Source organism: Lolium perenne, chromosome 4 (genome assembly GCF_019359855.2).
Source record: "Lolium perenne isolate Kyuss_39 chromosome 4, Kyuss_2.0, whole genome shotgun sequence".
NCBI lineage: Eukaryota > Viridiplantae > Streptophyta > Magnoliopsida > Poales > Poaceae > Lolium > Lolium perenne.
In genome coordinates this window covers 199,575,965-199,582,826 of record NC_067247.2, presented here as the reverse complement: position 1 = coordinate 199,582,826, position 6,862 = coordinate 199,575,965, and the positions used below count along the sequence as shown (strand labels likewise).

Genomic DNA, 6,862 nt, shown 5'->3' with positions numbered 1-6,862 from the left:
GATTTGCTTGTTGAATTTTGTCTTGAGCTACCTCATAGAACGACACCCCTAGTGGTTAAACAAGCAACTCACCAAATAAAACACATGTGTGGCTTAGGAAGAATTGTTTTCCTTCTTACTACATCAAACCTCTCTCCTGATGACAACATGGGTGTGCCATCTTGATTTTCTCTTTGTGGTACAAGATAGCTCAATCATCCTTAATTCACAACTTTGTGATCTCAATGCATGGATCTCATCTGTGCATCTCCCTCTATAATTTCCACATCCTGCATGTCTCATTCTACCCTTGCATCACATATATTCAACTTGATCTTATACCCTATCCAATGATTCAACTCTAGATCACTTCCTTCACTTTTACCTCTTGTTTTTATTCAAGTTTAATCTTCACAAAACCAAGAGTGGGAATGATGGATACATTTTGTAGCCACCATCTACCCTTGAGAACACTCCTCCCTAAATTAGTTTCCCTCCTCAAAAATCCTACAGTTTTCCTTCTCTAGTTTTGATCACAAAACTACTTCTAGTTTTATTAAAACTTTCCAAGATTTCTCTTCAAAGAAAACAAGGAACTGAAATGGGTTTTGTTTTTCATCCCATTTCTACCAAGTATTGATTTATAAAACATTATTTCTATTTTGCTTTGTTTTAACAAAAAGCTTGTTTATGGTACCTATACCATTTCTTGTTTCCCTCTTGATTATTTTACATTTGAGAAAAACTCTACCTAACTTGAGAAAGCAAGTAGAATATTTTGAACTCCTATGTTCCAACTAGTTTTCTCTCAACCTTTTCAAATTCCATTTCCACTTGGGTTCTTTCCCAATTGTCTCTAGACAATTGAGGTGTGTCCCATACCTTTCAATTAAACTCTTTTTCAAATGGCAACTCTTGCACATCTTATGCACATCTCTGATCCACCACATTGTATCCCCTCCATCCTCCAATTTTTGATCAAATGGATGATCATTTGATATTTTCAAAATCACTCCCAATTTACCTCTTATTTGAAGAACAAGTTATATCTCATCATACCCATCTCAATCCTCTATTATTTTCCATCATCACCCTGACCTCATGAATTGGTGATTTCTGCCACCATATTCATCCTTGTGAGTACATGGTTACTTCACTCACCATGTCTCTTAGTCTTGCTCTATAATTGTCTAAACCCCCATCACCATCCCATATACCTTGACCTGCTCACGCATTGTTGCATGTGGTCAATCCCAATCCTTCCAAAATTGAATTCTTATAAAAGCTACTAATCATCAAATATACCTTGGGAACTATCTTCATCATAAGTTGGTCTCAACCAAAGTGGTGGAGATTATTCTCATGGCACATGTCACCTTCATACTCCTTTTTTATCTATATGTATCTACTCCTATTTTTATCATCATCAAAGTCACTCTTTGACATTTTCTCCTCAATATCATGCACATATCTATTCACATGGATGTTGTGCCTCTCCCTCACATTGTTCACTTGTATTTGGCAAGAATGGAGCCGGCCAATTATGTTGGCATGGCAATTTCGGCCAGCCACTTTCCTCCTCACTTTCTTCTCTTGCAAGACTTGCCTCTCAACTACCCCAACAATTAAATGGGCAGCCACCCATCCTAGCCAATCAAAAAGGAGGCAGCCAACCCCCTCTCCCTCTATAAATGGCCCTTGGCCGGCCACCTCCACTCCTCTTGCTCTCATTTTTCTTCTCTCCACTCACTCCTCCACCTTATCTACTCCCTCACACTCTTCTCCTACTCCCCCCACGAAAATGCAGCTCCACCTAGCTCCCATGGCCGGCCATGGCCATGGAAAGAACTCCAAGATGAAGCTCCCTCCTCCCTCAAGCTCCTCCTCACCATGAGAGCCTCCCTCTCCTTCTTCTCCCCAACCCTAGATGGTTTTCTCTCCTCTTCCCCTTCCTCCATTGCTAAGATTGGATCTTGATGCAGGTGCATGTTGGTCCAAGCATGCAGAAGCTTGAGCTATCCTCAGATCTGAAGTTCTTGAGCAAAGTTCGTCCAAATCCTTGCAGTAATTTCTGCTATCTTGCTGTTTCAGATTCTGATACGAACTTGTAAAATCCACCAAATCTCGTGCGCAGATCCAAATCGAGTGATTCAAAGTTCCGCAGATAGATACGGAAAAGATCTACAACTTGGCATTGGTCTCATCCTCAAATTCGTTACGTATTGTCCGTGGTAAATAAAGTTCTGTAAACATGTAGATTCACTGTTTGTTAGTTTTGTTCCGTTTTACGAAACCTTTTTGAGCAAACTCAACTGTAGGTGAAAGCCCTCTTCAATAGCTTCATTTTGGCGGTGGTTTCACTTCGATTGACCTCCTGAAACTGAAATGGTTCACAGGTCAAGATCTGGTCAGATCTGACTTTGTCGAATTAAACCAGGATCTTGGGAATGAATTTTTGAATGAAACAAATTGGGTAAGAACCAGCTTTTCAATATCTTTCCGATGCAGCTGACCTCATATTTTTGTGATTGATGTACGATTTGTGGTGAATTAAACTTGTTCTGTGTGTTCTGCAGACATGGCTGTTAGCTTTTAAATCACCAAAAATCCATATTTGAACCAAATTGAGTGATTCCAGTTCTGTACGACTACTGAATGTTTTCTTAATCTTCTCAAACAAGTTTCAAACATTTATCTGTTCTGTAACTCCAGAGATAAAGCAAATGGTATAGACATGCAGTCTTTGTCAATCTATTTGTGAGAGTTTCAAAAATAATTTGAACCCAAATCCAATTGTGTGTGCATCTATGTTTAAATATCTTTCAAATTCCAATGGTCTCATATTTTTAGGATGTTTCTATGATTTATGGCTTACAGATCTTGTTTTCTATACAGTCAGATTCAAAGAAATTCCTAAAATTGTAGGTTTAATATTTTTGGGTGATTCCAACTGGGTTAGTCTTGTATTAGTACTGGCCATCTAGGAAAAATATTATTAGTCTCTGTTCATGCATATTCGTTACTGTTAGTAAGGTATATGTGTGACATGCATTGTTGGACCAAAACTTGTTGGTTTATTTAAAACCCTTGACCAACTCTTTTTATTAGAAATGGACAACCTTTGTTTTATGCTTGCAAAACAAAACCTCTGCAACTTAACATTAGCCCTATTGTTTTGCTTAAGTTTTCAAATGATGTGGAATATGGTTTGCTTCCTATTTTGGATGTTGTGTTGTGTGAGACAACTAAGTTAGGAAAACTGTTTTCTACTTTTCCCAAAATGTTTGAAAATGTACTGTGAATGTGTTTGATGCCAAACTAATGCTCTTGTCCTCTTTATGATGTTATCTACCAGGGGATGTTTGGTTTATACCATGGTGATAACCGAGAGAGGCAATTGCTAAGTTGTGATGCACTCATACCTCTACTAGGTAAATAAATGGGGTTTTCTAAATTAAAACTCTTGAAGTTGTTTTGTGGTATCTATAAGTCCTTAGTATGTTATACCTTGGCTGCATGGTTAGTTGTTGATTGTTGAATGTTGTCTTGTTGATGCAATGTGATTGATTGTGTTCCTTTTATATTTTCCGGCGCTAGATGCGAACAATTCCGGAGAAGAAGAAGAAGTGGAATTGGACAAGGATTTTATTTATATTGTTGGGATTCTTATATTGATAGAGTTGAAGAATTACAGGGACAAATAAGCCAAGGCAAGACATTTACTTTGATCCATCGTTCTCTATGTTCTTGATTGAGATCTTGCCATCCTTTGGTCTCTTGGCTCCTTGAGTTCCTTGGGTTTTCGATTACTTTGTTTCTTTACATACTTGCTGATACGTCTCCAACGTATCAATAATTTCTTATGTTCCATGCCACATTATTGATGTTATCTACATGTTTTATGCACACTTTATGTCATATTCGTGCATTTTCTGGAACTAACCTATTAACAAGATGCCGAAGTGCCAGTTGCTGTTTTCTGCTGTTTTTGGTTTCAGAAATCCTAGTAAGGAAATATTCTCGGAATTGGACGAAATCAACGCCCAGGGGCCTATTTTTCCACGAAGCTTCCAGAAGTCCGAAGACGAAACGAAGAGGGGCCACGAGGCAGCCAGAGCATAGGGCGGTGCGGCCCCTGCCCTGGCCGCGCGGCCCTATGGTCTGGGCCCCTCGCGCCGCCTCTTGACCTACCCTTCCGCCTACTTAAAGCCTCCGTGACGAAACCCCCAGTACCGAGAGCCACGATACGGAAAACCTTCCAGAGATGCCGCCAACGCCGATCCCATCTCGGGGGATCCAGGAGATCGCCTCCGGCACCCTGCCGGAGAGGGGAATCATCTCCCGGAGGACTCTACGCCGCCATGGTCGCCTCCGGTGTGATGTGTGAGTAGTCTACCCCTGGACTATGGGTCCATAGCAGTAGCTAGATGGTTGTCTTCTCCCCATTGTGCTATCATTGTCGGATCTTGTGAGCTGCCTAACATGATCAAGATCATCTATCTGTAATTCTATATGTTGCGTTTGTTGGGATCCGATGAATAGAGAATACTTGTTATGTTGATTATCAAAGTTATATCTATGTGTTGTTTATGATCTTGCATGCTTTCCGTTACTAGTAGATGCTCTGGCCAAGTAGATGCTTGTAACTCCAAGAGGGAGTATTTATGCTCGATAGTGGGTTCATGCCTGCATTGACACCTGGGACAGTGATAGAAAGTTCTAAGGTTGTGTTGTGCTGTTGCCACTAGGGATAAAACATTGATGCTATGTCTAAGGATGTAGTTGTTGATTACATTACGCACCATACTTAATGCAATTGTCTGTCGCTTTGCAACTTAATACTGGAGGGGGTTCGGATGATAACCTGAAGGTGGACTTTTTAGGCATAGATGCAGTTGGACGGCGGTCTATGTACTTTGTCGTAATGCCCAATTAAATCTCACTATACTCATCATGATATGTATGTGCATGGTCATGCTCTCTTTATTTGTCAATTGCCCAACTGTAATTTTTTCACCCAACATGCTGTTTGTCTTATGGGAGAGACACCTCTAGTGAACTGTGGACCCCGGTCCAATTCTCTTTACTGAAATACAATCATCGCAATACTGTTCTACTGTTTTCTGCAAACAATCATCTTCCACACAATACGGTTAATCCTTTGTTACAGCAAGCCGGTGAGATTGACAACCTCACTGTTTCGTTGGGACAAAGTACTTTGGTTGTGTTGTGCAGGTTCCACGTTGGCGCCGGAATCCCTGGTGTTGCGCCGCACTACATCCCGCCGCCATCAACCTTCAACGTGCTTCTTGGCTCCTCCTGGTTCGATAAACCTTGGTTTCTTTCTGAGGGAAAACTTGCTGCTGTGCGCATCATACCTTCCTCTTGGGGTTCCCAACGAACGTGTGAGTTACACGCCATCAAGCTAGATTTCTGGCGCCGTTGCCGGGGAGATCAAGACACGCTGCAAGGGGAGTCTCCACTTCTCAATCTCTTTACTTTGTTTTTGTCTTGCTTAGTTTTATTTACTACTTTGTTTGCTGCACTAAATCAAAATACAAAAAAATTAGTTGCTAGTTTTACTTTATTTGTTATCTTGTTTGCTATATCAAAAACACAAAAAAATTAGTTTACTTGCATTTACTTTATCTAGTTTGCTTTATTTACTACTACTAAAATGAGTAATCCTGAAGTTGAAGTTCGTACGTTTAAGCAACGAGGGGGAGAATGTTTGAGAGATGCTTGGTATAGAATTAGTGATGCCCATAATAGATGCACTAAGAAACACTCCACCATTATTTTACTCAGGAATTTTTATGTTGGTATCTCTAGCTGGAATAGATATGTTCTTGATAGTCTCGCAAAAGGTGACTTCCTAAGTACTCCTGCATTAGAAGCTAGTTGCATTATTGAGAGTTTATTTGGAATACCCCCTGTTGATAAAGTTAAAACTGAAATCTCTCTTGAAGATGTTATGAAAAAATTGGAAACCATAGAGAAATTTTTTCCAAGTATTGAAGCTAAATTGGAAATGTTACTTGATAAAACTGATGAACTTGATAAATCCTTAGGAGGAATTGATGAAAGAATTAGTGTCCTAGGAACTTGTGTTGTCCATGATGATCAAATCAATAGGATTGATGAACTTGAAAAGGCTATGGGAACCTTGGGTTCAACATTTTCTTCTCTTAAATATAAGGAGAAAGCTTATGTGGGTAAGGAGCAAAAGTTTATGTATGTCTCTAAAGTGCCTAAACCAAAGAAGTATTATTATAGGCCTAAAATTGACAAAGCCCTTAGTACCACTGCGGATGGGGGAGCTCATAATAACGATGCACCATCTCTTGATAATACTTGATACACACTTTCTGCGCCTAGCTGAAAGGCGTTAAAGAAAAGCGCTTATGGGAGACAACCCATGTTTTTACCTACAGTACTTTGTTTTTATTTTGTGTCTTGGAAGTTGTTTACTACTGTAGCAACCTCTCCTTATCTTAGTTTTGTGTTTTGTTGTGCCAAGTAAAGCCGTTGATAGAAAAGTAAGTACTAGATTTGGATTACTGCGCAGTTCCAGATTTCTTTGCTGTCACGAATCTGGGTCCACCTCCCTGTAGGTAGCTCAGAAAATTAAGCCAATTTACGTGCATGATCCTCAGATATGTACGCAACTTTAATTAAATTTGAGCATTTTCATTTGAGCAAGTCTGGTGCCATTTTAAAATTTGTCAATACGAACTGTTCTGTTTTGACAGATTCTGCCTTTTATTTCGCATTGCCTCTTTTGCTATGTTGGATGAATTTCTTTGATCCACTAATGTCCAGTAGCATTATGCAATGTCCAGAAGTGTTAAAAATGATTGTGTCACCTCTGAATATGTTAGTT

General features: G+C 39.7%; 1 long non-coding RNA gene across 1 annotated transcript; it reads left to right on the top strand.

Moving 5' to 3' along the window:
* Positions 1-1,125: 1,125 nt before the first annotated feature.
* Positions 1,126-4,418, top strand: LOC127295185 (uncharacterized). Its single transcript, XR_007847597.2, has 5 exons — positions 1,126-2,024; positions 2,114-2,210; positions 2,298-2,452; positions 3,335-3,410; positions 3,577-4,418. It is a non-coding gene; the product is annotated as an uncharacterized lncRNA (long non-coding RNA).
* Positions 4,419-6,862: the final 2,444 nt, after the last annotated feature.